Here is a 16,658-nt window from a genome sequence, read left to right on the forward strand (position 1 = left end):
GGCTGTGAAATGACAGCCGGGCGTCAAGACACGAGATGTGATTTTTGCCGTGGTGGAATGGAAATGGAGCACATTTAATCCTTAAATGTGTCGCGGGCCAACTGACAGTCAAATAGATTGCGAGGAGGAAACAACGGGAAACCTGAAAACTGATGAATCATTCGATCAAGTACTAAACTAAACGTGCACATTAACAAGTTTGCTCCTGTTTTGTTACCTGTGTGAGTTTTGTTATATAATTGAGTAGCTGGCGTTACTTAAAGAGGACCGACTCTGCCATTAAGACAGACAGACGGGCAGATTTAACCTTTATGCCTTTACTTTACTTTGTCTCCACAAGAAACAGGATGGATGGCATTGATTTCTGCTTTATACTTGATTGTGCTGAAGACAGATTTGTAAAAACCTAGGTGCTACGAATGGGTGAGAATACAGGTGCAGTTACCAGGGAGGGAATCAAAGATATTAATTAACAAACTCCTGTGGAAACAGATGGACGTATAAGTGCGCCTGAATCAAACACAACAATAACAAAGTCACCCTCTCTGTCTGGTGCATTGGTGTGAAAGACAAATATCTAGATCAAATATATATTAAGTGAAGAGCGCTGTAGTATTACAAGAAATACAATTCGTCAGGTCTGTTTTGCTGATGAAACTGAGAAAAATGAGATGTGACAAGCATTTGAGTTATACAATATTGATATTAGTGGAAATGTTATCAGATACAATGTGTGAGACAGTGCAGAAACCCAGGCTTCCCAGGGGACGAGCAGTAGTAAGGCAATATCCTCAGACACTCACACAGCTTGAAAGGCTTCTGTATAGCTGTAGGCAGTTTTCAAAAAAAAAAAAAAAAAAAGGAAAAGATCCCAGCAAGTCATTTAAGCAGACCTCAAAGAGTAAGTGTTATTTAACCTTTTTGGTAGCCAACACAACTATAACCAAAGCAGAACCCCAAGCAAATCAGCAAAGCATCGGGGTTTTCCTATTAAAACAATATATAAATAAAATGTAATCTTTTTCTTAAGTAGTGTTTATTTATTCAGAGTTAAGTAAGGTTGCACAGCTCCCACCCCCACCATGAAAAAAAACCTGAGCGCATTCAGCAGTTTGACAGTCTTAAGGCTGCCTCTGCTCTGCACACAGAGAAAAATATTCCTATTAAAAACACATTTGTTAGTTTGACAAAATGCACATTGCGTCTGGAAATGCAAATACAGAAACGCTATCCCTCTTGGTTCAAGAGATGTGTTAGTCTGGCAGGAATAGACAAGTCCGGTGACTAATTTGTGCGTTCCTCCATCTGGCGCGCCGGCATTACTGAGGTGGCAAGTCATAGCGACAGTGTCTACTGCTGCCAGTGACAGGCAGTCAGAATAATGATGTTAGCCAGTGGCCCGGTTACTGCTTGTGATGCTGGCTCTGGGTTGCCTTGGTTAGAGCAGGTAATGTTTTAACTGAAAATAACACCACAGTAGGTTGATTGAGTTACTCTGTAGCACTTAAGAGCATCTTAGGTAAGGTAAGATGCTGGTAAAGGGTGGACGACATAGCCTCAAAGTTATATAACGATATTTATTTATGATTGTGATATTTATGACAATATAGAAAATAAAATACAGAGAGCTACACAGTGATTGTAACTTGCAGGCAGCAGCGATTGTCGCTGATGACAGACTGTCTAATTCGAAATGTGAATCAATTGAAACAAGGTGCCAGCAGCAGCTTTATAAGACAATAGCCATGACTCACCATTGTATACAGTGACAGTGACACAGCACATGACATGTTAGGCCTAGATAGTGTTTTCCATGGAAATTTAAAGTACAAGTATAAAATAACTGCCTAACACTTGAGTTTAATGATAACTAAAGTAATTTAACCTTGAAACTCTTCAGGAGCTGAACAATATTTGCCACATAATAAGAATATTTTCTACCTTGGATACTTTATCTTGGGTCAAGCTTTTTAACCATCTTCTTAAAGCCCTGCTTAACCATCATGTATCTGCTCAGGTCTTTCCATTTCCTTATTGTGCTTTGAGTGCTCTAATTGAGCACTCAAAGCGCTTTATAAAGCATGTTAAAATTCACAGACACATTCATACAAGCACTTTTTTTCTGTCTGTAATTGCTGTCTTTCTGACATTTGTACACATTCACTCTCTGATGAATGCATCGCGAGCAACTCAGGGTTTAGTATCTTGCCCAAGGATGCTTTGAACCACTAACCTGCTGACCATTAGATGATTTGCTCTACTTCCTAAGACACAATCATTTATATATCATGATACGACATTGTTATTACTGTTGGTATTATCACGGGTTGGTATGATAGAGTTAGAGGTTACTTTTGGTACTTAGGTAAAAGAAAAAGAGAGTTTCCACTCCACTCCTACTATATAAATCCAGACTGGTGCAGTGATGCTATCTTAAAATAAACGTGTGATTAGATTTGTGGTGTCAGTTTACCCCACAGAATAAACAGAGCACAGAGAGCTGTTTTAGCTGGTTCCTGATCAAAGACGGTTCTTTTAGCTTCGTTTTAACAGTCAAAAGCTAATCAGTGAAGTATCTGTCTTGCTGGTATCAGTCTTGAAACAAAAATCACCCACATTTAAAAATGTTTGCATCTTTTCCATTGCTGTGTTTCATGGATGCAGCTGGCCGTGAAGGAACATAGTATTTCCATTCTGAGTCAAACATATAGAGCTTTGATTGTTCCATTTGTTACTGTTGTTGTCTTTATGCACTTAATATAAAACTATTGGCAATAAAAACGACTTCAGTTTCGCTTCAACTTAATGGCAAAATAACTTTCTGCTTATTTTCTGAACAACCTTCCGCTAGAAAAACATTAAATTTTTGGTATTCGGTATTTTGTCCGACTTTGCGATTGCATTAGACTCCCTAATTGTAATTCTCTCTCAGCATGCTCATTAGATCATTTGACAACAACACCATGAATCTTTTACTCACGTCATTAGTCAGGATGTGTTTTCACTCCTATAATAAATCTGTTTCTTTGCCACTGCAGTTCCCTCTTTCTCACTCTTGCTCTCTTGCTATATCAGAAGTTCTTTATTACCTGGAAACAAGAGCAGATTTATGCCTTTGTCTGGGACAGAGGTAGGTATGGTTTACAGGGTGAGTGGTGAGGGATGAGTTGTGTGCAGGATTAGTTTTCAGGCCAGAGGAGAGGAGAGGGTTATCTGCCAGTCTCTTACCTTGTGCTGTAGTGGATGCAGGCTGAGATATTAGGGAAGGACTGCTTCATTAACTCTCAGGGACCACGGCCATGTGGTCTCGCTGTGGCTGTCTGTGTTGCTCACCTTGGAAGACTGCTGCTCTTGCTCTTTTTTTTCTCTTGCTCTCAGTTGTGTCTGGCCCTTTCTGGTCCCCCTTTAAGGCCAGGATTTGCATTAATAACAGGGGGTGCTAGGCAAGATGTATTGGATAGATGTGTAAATTTCACTTACATAAAGATGGATGGCTTAATCTACCAACAGGAAGACATTTATAAGTAATAACTCGGGCAACTTTCCACATGACATTGTGGTTTTAAATGACACGATGACGTTAGGATGTGTGTATTACAGAATAAAGGCAAGTGAGACGGTCCATTTAGACTCCTCTAATGCGCTTAAATCCAGACTATAACACCCAAGACTAAAGCATGGAAAGAAAGTTATTTGTACCACTATTTTACAAAAATAACAATGTCTCAGTGTTTTTATTGTTTTAACAGAGGTAGGTTAATGTTTTCACCTTGCAGACTTTAATATTTTCCCGTGGCTGCGTGATTGCATTTTGATGATCTCCTGTGTCGTGTGCCAGGCGATACGCTTTGCTTGTTTCAGCGGGTCATGCTGTATTTCAGAGAGAGCAAAGGGCGAAATGCGGCGTTCGTTTCTGCCTCAAACGCATTGCTTCACCGTTCTGCTTTCAAGATCTAAGCATTTTGAGTGTAGGAGTTTTTGCATCCCATTTTTCTCCTGGTACAGAAATGCAGGCACACACACAGACACACACACCCAGGACTATCACAGTAAGTGATTGGAAGTTAACCAGTCTGGAATAAAACAGATGGAAGGGCTGCGCTACAGCACCAAACACAGGAAATGGATTTATTCAGCCCACCCTCCTCCTGTTTTCCCATAATCCTTTACTGTCTTCTGGCCTCCCACCATTACACACTGACATACAATGATACACTGATCATCCACAACATTAAAAGCGCTGACAGGTAAAGGGGATAACATTAATCATCTCATTACAATGCAACATTTGCTGTGAAACCTTTAGCCCCGTCATTAAGGTGACACACACCACCCACGTAAATGTTTTTGCTGACACCCGCAGAGGTCCCGTGTCTGTGCCCTGCTGGGTCGGAGCTGTTTTGGCGACATGAGCTGGATCTACACAATATCAAGCAAACGTTTTAGCAGTGTAGCTGATCTTTGTGCATTTAACAATTTCACCACTGTATCAAATGTACATTCATTATACTTTTTTTTACAGATTTCCCCACTATGAAGACGTTGATATTGAAAGAGATTGGAAAGGGATTTGAAATAATCCTTTCATTCATGGGCCAACATCACTGTTTATGCAAGAATAATGTTTAATTAGCGCCATAACCATGTTTTCTGTCCCGCCTTTTCAATTTGAAACCGGGTGTAATGTAAATTAGGAGAAATACATTACAAGACATTACTCAGACTCTACATCACAGGAAGCCAGGCGATGATCAGTGAGCAGCAGTACGGCTTCATGCCGAAAAAGAGCGCTGCAGATGTGATGCTTTGAGAGTGTTGATGGAGAAGTTTAGAGGAGGCCAGAACGAGTTGCACTGTGTCTTTGTAGCTCTAAAGAAAGCAAATAATAGAGTGCCAAGATCTGTGGTACTGCGTGAGGAGTATATGAGGATGGTTGGGGACTTGTATGAGGAAAGTGAGACAGTGGTAGGCTTGTGGTAGGTCCCTGGGCTCAAGGTGGGGGATCTGCCCTGACCCCCTTCTTGTTTGCCGTGGTGATGGATAGTCTGACAGATGAGGTCAGAGGTCAGGCAGGATGTTGATGTTTGCAGAGGACATTATGATCTGTAGTGAGACTACGTAGCAGGTTGTGGAAAGGTAAACATGCAAGAAGAAGAAGGTAGGTGAGTTTAAGTACCTGGGGTCAACCATCCAAAGTGATGGAAAGTGCACAAGAGAGGTGAAGAAGAGAGTGCAAGCAAGGTGGAGTTGGTGGAGATGAGTGTCAGGGGTGATTTGTGACTGAAGGACAGCAGCAAGAGTGAAACGGAAGGCTTTCAAGAGGGTAGTCAGACCTGCTATGATGTATGGTTTGGATGCAGTGGAACTGACCAAGAGATAGGAGACAGAGCTAAAGTTGTTAACGTTTTATGCAGGAATGAGCAGAATGGACAGGATTAGAAACGACTAGCTGAGTGGTTTGGAGACAAAGTTAAAGAGGCAGGGCTGAGATGGTTTGGAGATGTGCAGAGCAGGAATAGTGGATTTTTTGTACAAAGGATGTTTAAGAGCTGCCAGGAAAAGAGGAAAACGTCAGGTTCATGGATGTAGTGAAGGAGGACATGGAGGAAAATGACGAGAGAAGCACCAAAAACACAGCCATGTTTCTTTTTCTGAAGTTGTCTTTATCTGCAAATACTTTCTGGCTGTGAAGCCCACTTTGCTCACTAAAAACAAAAAGAAAAAAATGTTAATACTTCTTACCTCAGTCCACCAGAAATAACACCTATATCCTTAACCCAAAATGCATTTGGCATAGTTATGGCTGACTTTGCGGGTCAAACATTTAGGATTTATAAAACAATCCATCTGTTTTACAGACTAATTTAACAAGAGAGCACATTTTAGGCTTATTAAGGCCCCCGAGTTGAAATAGGCTTCCTTTTAATGGAAATATCAAATCTGAGGATGGCTGAAATGCGCAACTGAAATTCTTGAGTGTAATTCAGTTGGTGCAGCTGTTGCAGTGCTTAATCAATGTACCTCGCCTTTCCCCCTCTGCTTTCTGCATATCAGCGCAACTTCCACAGAACTAATTGTGGAGATGCTTAATGGAGATGTCTGGCTGCAGCAGCAGACTGCCGACCATGAGAACGTGAGCTTTTATGTTAAAAGCTGCTGCTCCTTTCCACACCATCACAGAGGAGTAAAAAAAAGGTTGCACTGATTTTGTGTACATGCTGGCGATTACTGCGTGCATGCGCCTGTTTGAGCATCTGCTTGTTTATTTATCTGTGCCTACAATCCTGTCTTCAGATAACTTATTCACCCCTCCAGCTACTTGTTCCTTTTGCACAGTGACAGCCTTACACATCAGTGCTGTTGCCTTCTTTATTGTTGTTGCCACTCGCATTAATAATTCGCTTTTTTGTTAACCGGCTGATGTAAAGTGGGCTAATCCCTTTATGAGGGGAGAGAGTGAGGCTGAATTTGTCAGCGAGTGTTTGTTAATGAATCGAGCTTGTATCATCGGTATGCACAATGTGTTTTTGTGTAATGTGCAGGCGGGTGTGTGCGTTTTGTCTGGGAGGGGAGCAGGGCTAATTTCCACCCTGCTAGGGTCCTGGAGGACTAAGCTGCTTTTGACCTGATAAGCTCATTAGAATTCCACACTAATTACAACAGGCCCTGTTTGGCTGTCACCAGATGAGAACAACAGGTCCCGACCATATCAGCCTACCTTAGAGTGAGAGTAAAGTAGTGGGATAGAGGAAAGTGAGTACAGAGGCTTGTGAAGAGGAAGAGGAAGAAATGAGAAGAGGTGCTAGAAAGACTAAGAGAAAGGGAGATTAATTGTTCAGTGGTCCAGGTAAAACCGATTAAGAAAATTTGTCAAGACTAGTACAAAGACCAGTAAGCATTCTTAGCAGAGAATCATATAACCTTGATGCAAACAAAGGAAGACAGCGGCAGGAGGAAGAGGGAGAGACAGGTGGGAAAGAACAAGAGAGAAAGATTGTAAATTAGCCGGGCCGCCGCTGAGCGTTTTCTCCGACTTGTCGAGGCTAAACTGAGGGCAGCAGGGAGTGGGGCCCGATATGTCAGAATCTCCCTGGCAACCAATCCTTCAGCCTCCCCCACCCCTACATGCACAAACACACACACACACATACACACTCTCTGTGCCCGTAGCACCCTGTAGAGGCTGGGCTTTGGGTGTTGTTTGCATCCAGGCCCAGATTAAATCTGAAGCAGGGCTTCTTCTCTCGCTGCCTTTTACACATGCTGAAATGCAGACATGGCTTTCTTTTTACACTTTTACACTTTCTATTCCTCCTTCGTCACCTCCCTCCTGCCATTCAGTCTGCCTCGCTCAGCCTTTCATACGCCCCGCCACCACCATCACCACCAAAAAAAATCGTATTTCTCGCGCTGTCTTTCTCTTGTAACTCAGGACTCAGTGCCTGCAGTCAAAAGGATCACTTGTCTCTATTCAATGTGTGTCTATTGTGTCTGTGTGCGCACTTGCATGTGTTCAGATGTGTGCATTAACGTATCTGTCTGTTTGAGCGTGGGATGTGCTGGGGAGGGGGAGCTGGGTGAAAGCACTCACAGGGGACCGTCAGCCTCGACCTCTATTATTCCTATCCATTTGCTGTTTCCTCTCACACCGCCGCAGAATGTGAAAGGGAATTATTAGAGTATGTCGATTTGTTCTCTGTGTCAATATGAAGCATCCCTCTAATCCCACTGTAGTGCCATAGTCAGTCATTCAGACACTCTGTCTGCTATAGTCCAAAGCCTGTAGAGCCGGAGGCCTCACTCATTAACTTGGCCTTTCTAAGAGACAGCAAGCCACCCCCGAGGCCATCGCCTGTTTATGTGTGAGACATGAGTTAGATTATTTGTGTGCATCTGTGTGTGTGCTCGCGTTCCTTTTTGTGGATGCGAGTGTATTCTTTTTGCATGGAGGACATAACGTGTGTGTTTGTAATCGATTTGGCTTACTCTGGGGCAGCGTGTTTGCTACCCCTCAGCAGCAGCTGGTGGGTGGGCAGAGCAGAGATGAGTGGGTTAGCCCCTGGCACACATCTGCACCCTGGGAGCAGTAGCTGCTGGCGCCAGCCATCTTTGGCACCGCTTCTTCCCCAGGTCCTCCAAAGGCTGTGTCCCTCAGGAGATGTGCACGATTGCACATTGGTGTGCGTGCATGTGTGTTAATGTCTTTTCTGTGTGAACAATCCGTTAAGATATGTGTTTTCCAGCTGTGAGAAAATTGTGCAGCCGTGTACGTGTTATTAGTTGTAGTGAATGTGTCATGAGGTTTGTGTGTTGAGCCACGTGACCAGCAGTGTGTCCCTGGATGCTGCGGACGTGTAGCCCGGATAGAGGAGGATGGTAACACTCTTCCCCACTGGGATCATACTTAATTGGACTCAGTGTTTGGCTCTTTCACTTTATTCACTTCCTTCAATCACTGCAACAGTACCTGCATCTACTGCTCTTCCTTTCTTTATGCTTTTTTTGCACACGTGCTTCCCTTCTGCTTGTACATTTTCAAATTAAAATGCTTTCTGCCACTGTCTACTTCAGTTCCCCTTCCCCTAGTCTTTCTGTTTCTGTCTGACTTTTTCTTCTTCCTCTCTTCCTCTTCCTCCTGTCTCTCGCGCTCATCCCTCCTTCCTAATTTGAGAAACAGTGGTGGGATCGATTGGTGGTCCCAGCCTCTCTTCTCCTCGCCCTGCACAAATTTATTATTCTCTGAAAGACTCACACACTGATGGTCCCCTGGAGGGCCAGCTTGTACAGCTACCAACGCACACACATACACACATACTCTTACACATACGCAACCAATGTCAGATGCTGATGCATTATCACATCACTGTAGAGAAACACACACAAACAATGGCATACATGCTCACGATAACATGCACAGTGTTGCCTCATACATTATAGATGCAGAGACTAAAAGCAAGATGTACTCACACATGCGCATTAATTTAAGCAAACACACCCTCTGACACAGAAACCAGAATAAGCTGGGGGATCCTGGTCTGAGTCAGCATTTCACATCTACTGGTAACAGTGTAGCTGTATGCGGATCAGTGATGGCATAGTTTTGGCAGCCTTGTGGAGATGTAGGAGGTTATATAATGGCCATGATGAGAGATGTAACCCTAATCTTAAGTGAAAATATTGTATTTCAATAGAAAAGGCGGTCCCTCAGGACATCTTGGTTATAGCTATAAAGAATTTTCAAAGGTGACGTTCTTACACACAAAGCTAAAAGATGTGGGTGATGGCCATAGTACCAAATAATGTAAAGATACATGTGTGATGAAATTGAGTAAAATCTTCAGTTTGTTTCAATGTGTGGCTCTTCAGTGTCTGAAAAGCAGAAAGAATAGCATGTGTGCAGGAGAGTTTTTGAACAGCGACGCAACATTCTTAACCACTGGTGTCATTTCCACTGTGAAACGAGAGAGCAGGACTTCTTCACTTATGTACTTTCAGTTAGACGTCCTCTCTAAAGTCTCTCTAACCTGCATAAGTTTACAGTCCTGACACCACATATGCTGGTACATTAACATAACCAACTTTCACCCAATTATGTCCCGGTTATCAATATGCTATCAAAGTAATTAACTTAATAAGCAGCAGGTGTTGTGTGAACTTTATCACTTTTCAGGCAGGGTGTTAGACAGTAATAGTCTCTTTCACTGGGCATGAATTCAGCCCAAAAGGAGCAGAAATGATATTGATGATATCTGTGTGTGTTGAGTGAGTCTATAGCACATGTGACCCCATGCCACATCTGGCTTTTGGGTTGTCCCTGACTGGACTGCATGAGGTCAATGAGAAATTACTGTTTAAACGTAATTGCCATTTTACTGCAACTCACAATACAACTTTGTTGCTTTCATTTTGAAAGCAATGTGAAAATGTGTTGGAACAGCTCACAGCACATCTTGCATTTGCTGTTGATGCGACTGCACTAATGACTGAGCTAAATACCAAACTGCAAGGCAAGTTGAAAGCTTTCACAAGAAGGTTGCAGGTTCTTTCAAGCCAAGTGACAAACTTTAACAAATCCAGATTCAGATCCTCTCTCAGTGGGGATCACCTGTCTGCTGTCCTTCATGTTTTAACCTCAGACATTGAACCTGACTCTAATGCACTTCTTTAAGCCCAAAACAGACCAGATTTCTCTCAATTAGCACATAGAAGTAACACAGATTTTGTAAAAACAGGCGCATTTTGTTCATAATTGATTTTAGGAATGTTGATTAAACAGTGATAATAAATGCTGGTGTTTTTACTGGGTTCATTGCACATTTCCAAGTGCCTAATTGTAGCGTGTGCTCTTACCAGCAGCAATTTTATAAAATATTGAACTGAGTTCAGCTTATTGGTGGTCCATTGGGAAAATTAATTGCCCTCCCCGGGTCTAGAGCATTAGCCATACACAGATTTATATAAAAATGTAGATTGGTTTAAATCCATGTGTTTATTGCTAGCTTGCAGTGTTTTCTGTTTAGACGCAGACATTTAAAATCCTTTAGCCCTAAAAAAAACACAATAAGAGAAAATAACAAAAGTGAAGAAAAATTAATTAACTCTGCGCTCAGCCTGAATACACTTCACAACCTCTGAAGCAGTGACCTTTCAAACTCGTCACTTCACTGCACACCACATCAACCTGGATGAATAAGCTAAAAGCTGGGCTTCAAAAATAATCGAAGAAGAATAGTTTTACCCTCTTTTTTTATGAATTCCCCACATCGCAGAGCCACACAGGTGAACTTGAGTAGAAGAAACTCTGTAAGTGTAAAAGATTTTGAGAGAATTAAGAGAATTGTGGGGTTTACTCTCAGCAGAGGGACAGAAATGCAGTTTGTCTGCCAGCCTGTACGTCAGTCCTCCCCGTAGACGCTCTGATTTGTTATTTTGTACACTTTGACCCGGGGTGTGAGCAGAGGGTCGTGTTTTGACGAGATGGTTATTAAGAATGCGCTTCTGATCTACGGGAGGCTGATGGCCTTCATCAGTTCCCTCTCTGAATCTGAGTGCTGTCGTCCTCTCCTCCCTCCCGTTTACGACTCTGCTTTGACTCAGGCTGCAACTTCCAATTTGCACACAGCTACAAATCACCCACACTAACTTCGGGATGCTGACTTGTCCATGTTCAAAGAAGGTTTGATGGTGTAAGCTAGGCTAATAGGCTGGAAGTAAGAGATGCAGGGAGAGTGCAGGTGGGTTTTTCAGATAATGAGGAACTTGTTTTCAAAGGTTTGGATGATGATACCACAAGCTAAAGCCACATGGGTAGGAGGAGGGGGTTATATGACTTTCATCTACTTGAAGGCGAAAGCAGATCATTCTTTTTTTCATATTATGCCACAGTGTCTGCTCTATACTTTTATCCATCTATAGTGGAAAGCAAAGCTCAAATCATCCAAGGCCCTGAAGGAGATCTGATCTAAAATTGCTGCTTTATGGCATACTCGACATGTTTCATTTCATTAGCCGTTTAAATTGCTCTAGCTGAGTAATTTACCTTGCATTTACCGCTGACCATCTTGACTTCGCTTTAAATACGACTCCCGATAGCTGCCTTTCATCAGCTTAAGTCTCCCTTAGATGTCATCTTCTCAGATGTTCAGTCTGATTGAGAAACAGAGAGAAAATGAAGATTACAGGGAAAAGTGTCACCTGCGTTGTGTTTGAGCTCACCGTGCGGTAATATCTCCCCTGCCTGATAATTTAAGGAAACTAGTTTGAATGAAACCCCGGCCACGTGAGTTCAACTAGCCCAGCGCGCTGCATGCAGAGCAGAGAGGCAGGATTAGTAGCTACAGCGGGTGAATGTATCAAAGCCTGTGTTTTTCAGAAAGCCCTGCAGTTATTGCTTACTGTTAGGCCTATAAAGTGGTTTGTAGTGTATAAAATAATCATAAACATTATAATCTCATTCTTGCACAAACATCTTATCATAAAACAACAGCGGGCATAAAACTTCATTAAAGGACAGAACATAAAAGCAACATAAAAGGAGTCCAATAAAATAATGATTAGGAGAATTTTAAACTCATGCATAAAAAATTGGATTTCCGAAGATTACGCTTATTTTTGCCAAATTGCACCAGCTGAAACGCTTGGCTGCACATGACAAAGACCGATATACACATATGTGTGTGTAAAATATCTCTGTCCATCTAGTTTTTTCCAATATTAGTTCTCAGACCATGAGGATGTGCCTTTGTTTTTTCAAAGCTGCCTTTGAAAAGTGGCATAAGAAGGACTGATGGGTCTGATAACAGCACACACACACACACACCTTGCAAAGCACTTGCACATTCACTCTGCACGACACGAGCCCGTATCACACAGTGCCCAAGGATGGCAGACTTTCACTTTTAAAAGACTGTTATGGAAAGACCCATTACAGTGCAAAAGGTTTCAACCTCAATTATATGGAGAATATATAGTAGTCAGGTCGCTAATGAAAATGGAGGAGAGTGTCTACTCTTGCAAACAGCTTTCTGTGAAAGATGGGGAAGTAATCTATTCTCTTTACGAGGAGCAGTACTTCCCCCCCCCCCTCTGATTGCCACAGCTTTAATGAAGAGCTTACATACCTGAGGGGAATGATTCAGGAGCAAAGCATCAGGCAACATATTGGATGTGGCTCTAAAATGGAAGTCAAGAAAAGCACGGTTTTACATTGTTTGTGTGTGTGCGCATGTGCATGTATGTGTTGTTGATGCCTTCTTAGTTTAGCTTGAGTTAGTTTTAAGAAGCAAAAGAAACGTAAATGTAACGTTTATACTGAATATGCAGGTCAGTGAACACAGGAAGGTGAGAACAGCAACACTTCTCTGACAATGTGAAGGATGCATTCAAACAAGAGTAAGGGTGCGTCCTAGATCCTTTTCCTACCCACCTTTCTTTGATCTAGATGAATACGTCATCGAGATCAAGGAAAGGTGGTTAGGAGACTTGATTAGGAGTTAGGAAAAGAGAAGAGCAGTGCACTGAGAGTTTGAACGACCTTACCTGACGCGTGACCCTGGACATCCGTCCAGTGTCGAAACTACAGCGAGCAGATGATAACAAACAAAATGTGCATCTTACTTCACCAACGTGTTCTTACCTTGCTGTTTAATGCAGGTGATGTAAACAAGAACATGCTATGAAAAATATCCCGTTATTATAAAGGCTGGAATTTTAAAGAAACAGGAACATTTTGGGACAGATTTGCTAACGTCTGCAGAAGCACAAAACGTCTTTTAAGATTAAAAATCTGCTGAATTTACTAAAGAGGCACAGTGTCAGTTCTGTGACTGAAAGGTATGGAGAGGAGCATTTTTGTGGCACTATGGCATATGTATTTGCAAGACTTTCACTTTCAGGGTGTCGCTTGTGCATCTTTATGGAGGTTTTTTTCCCTTTTTTCTTGATCTTTTGCTCTTTTGTCTCCTTTCGTTTCACCTGTGTTTCATCCCCACATGTGCCTAATCACCAATCACCCCTCTGTATCTGTTCTCATTTCCCAAATTGCACACCCTGAATTCCTCCAATGAAGCCAAGTTTGATTACCTAAGTGAAACAGCGTATGAATAAAAAGGAGCTGTTTAGAGTTCCCCTCTTGCTACGCTTTTTTTGTCTGTCTGAGGTAAAAAAAACAAAACAAAACACACTTCTGCAAAGGATGCACCTGTGCGTCCTCAGTTATAGCTCTGCCAGCAAGCCTCCTCTGTCCTTCACATGCATTTCAGGAAGAGAGATCCTTCAGCATGGCGTACTAAGATTGATTTCCTGGTCACGGGCAGGAGGCCTGAGGACAGAGGAGACAAGGAGGGTCAAATTAGTGAAATTGAAAAGCCCGCTATCCCGTCTTTCCCTTTGTCTTTGTCATTTCGGTCTGTTTATCCTCGTCATTCTCCTCTTTTTAGATTCATGTTTTGTTTCATTTTGGGGCTTTGCGTTTCTTGCTTTTTTTAATTGGCCAGTAAAGGCTCATTTTTCATACAGTCTGCCTCCAAGAACTGCATTTGTGTCCTCTCTCTAGCACCACAACCCCTGACAGCATTTTAGACCTGTGCCATTATGAAAGGGGTGACTAGGTCTGGCTTAGTGAGGTTGTTGGTGGGACCGCTTTTACTATGGTCCTCATTTAGACATGCAGATGCCCCATTAAGACATCAGATTAATGTCTGAAAGCAGCTTTGCTGTATACTCACACATCGCTGATATACTGACACTTTGAGCACACATGATGTAACATCTTCTCATCCTGTCTCTGGAAAATTACTCTGACCTGTGAAAGTCAGAGTTATTAAAGCTAAATGCAGGGTGTAACCGGGAGAGATTTATTCCAGTTACAAGTAGTTGTTTTGGTGTCCTTAACTTTCTGGTTGCAAATCGTCTGGGTAACAAATTTACAATAAAAGCAGCCAGTGAAACTTATTCTTGGCAGCTGGTGGGTTTATTTATTTTATTTTCTGTCATTGTTTACCAGTCCTTGGAGGGTGAACAAACCCTAATCTTGGACACTAAGTAAGAGTTTGTGCAGACAATGTGCAATCAGTGTTGTTTACACTACAGCTGTCCTGCAATCGAATCCAATCAAGAAAGCTATGCCTCTGCATGCCTGCTCTACCTGTGGTCAAAAGAATAGCTTGTCTTGTTAATCATTTGTCATAAATATTGGTCGTGGTAATATCGACTGACGCACTCCAAACCGAAAATAAATAAACAAATAAATAAACATTCTATCCAGACTAACACGAGCTGTTACGCAAAACTCAGAATAAAGAAGGAAATAAAAAAGAAAAAAACTCAAGTCTGAGCTGCAAAAGATCAGGCCTGGGTTAATACACCAAGCCAGAGGGAGATAAAGACAAAGAAGCGGAAAAAGAGAGAAATAAGATTTTATTTAAGAGAACGCGCCGCTGCCTCGCAGATGCAGAGCGCAGCGATGTGAGGCTGACCTCTGGAAGGAAAGCAGCAGCAGGGGTCACAGGGGTTGATCCAATTCTGGGCAGCCAGTGCCAACACTCTGATTAAGAGGTGATGAAGAGGGCAGGCCGACCATCATCTCCACAGGTGGAGTCACTTTGGGATGCGTGTGGGCCGGGGAGGGGGGGGCACTGAAAGTTCAAGCACCGTAGCCAGAGCGATAATCAGCAAAGGCGCTAAAATTACTCTTGAGCTGTTGTCTGTTTTTGCCTTATCCAAATATTGCCAGATAACAAAGACGCACGTCTGCTCCACTCGTATCGCTCCCAAGTTTAAGCATTGTTTGACTTGCTGTGGTCAGGAGCTTAAGTTGGCTGGTAAATATTAGCACCACAAGGAACGTGGCCTTTTTTCATGGTTGCAGGTTTAAGAAGTACAGTGTTTAGACAGGTTTGCACCATTTGATGTTACTCTTTATAAATGTAAATTTCACATGAGCTATTACAGGCTTGGCCTTCTGTTTAAGGCGCACGTCATGTGATAGGAACACTGTTTTCTCTTGTCATTGTCATGGGAGAATGGCCCACCCGTCAGAGTATCAACAAACATATGTCTGTGTGTGTGTGTGTATGTGTGTGTGTGTGTCGGTGAGTAGAGTGTGAGGGGTAAATGTCACTGATATGGTGCTGGGGAGTTCCTCTGCTGGGCCAAAACCTGAGCGACTGCTCATCTCTAATTGGACCTATCTTAGTAACCTTTCCACAGCCGGGGGTTCCCATTCATCACCCTCTGTCTGTCTGTCTGTCAGCCAATCAGAGCTCAGGCAGGTCCTCATGCACACAGTGTACTTCTTAACCAATTTTTTCAACTTAAATTTTTTACATTTTATTATGTTTATATCTTTGTATTTATGTTTTTTTGGGTAGGATTTTCAATTTCGGCGATTCCCTTAGCATCCTTCTCACTGACCTCACACTTCAGTACGCGTTATTGTTGCCAGCTTAGTGCCTGTGTTGCTAGATGCAATGACTTTTCTGAGGACTTTAAGGACTTGCTCCCCTGCTACAGGCCCAATGAGTGGCAGAGCAGCAATGCCCATACATAATGCCCATTTATCTCACACAGTGAAATGTGTCGAAGACAAAGTAATAGTCTCTCTGTTGGTTTAACTTTCTTTCTGACTTATAATTTAATTTGATGTTGAATTAGTTGTTTTAGTGTGGACTGTCAGAAACAATAGACTGTTTATAAAAGAAGGACATAGCAACCATGAGGTCAACCATCTGTTAGCCGGGCCCTGTGAAGCGTCGATCTGAGGATTTTGGCTGTTGCTATCTTAAGCTGCGTCCACACTGGAAGCGGCCCACTCGTTGCACATTGCTTTGCAGCTGACAGCTGATTGCTTGTGGACATTCCAGGCTCCGGTTGCTTAGGTAGCCTAATTATGCATTTACTACTAGGTCATATGTCAATCAATGTATTCTTCAGTGTCATTGGTAGTCACTTCTGTTGCTCACCTGGAAAGTGAGAAAACTTTATCTCGCACCCTACCTGTTTCTCATCTCCAGTGTCCATCTTTTATGTAGACTCTACGGAAAAAAAGGGACTTTTGTTATCTCTTCCCAACTTCCTGACAATGAAACTGAGCCAAAACATTAAAGCTAGGCTCAGAAACCCTTTGTAAATTAATCCTTCTTGTGTGGGAGCTCCTTTCC

General features: G+C 42.4%; 1 protein-coding gene across 4 annotated transcripts in view; it reads left to right on the top strand.

Moving 5' to 3' along the window:
• pacrg (PARK2 co-regulated) overlaps positions 1-16,658 on the top strand; it is a 149,318-nt gene that overhangs the window by 110,267 nt on the left and 22,393 nt on the right. The gene's annotated exons all lie outside the window — the stretch shown is intronic.

Source organism: Oreochromis aureus, linkage group 19 (assembly GCF_013358895.1).
Source record: "Oreochromis aureus strain Israel breed Guangdong linkage group 19, ZZ_aureus, whole genome shotgun sequence".
Taxonomy (NCBI): Eukaryota; Metazoa; Chordata; class Actinopteri; order Cichliformes; family Cichlidae; genus Oreochromis; species Oreochromis aureus.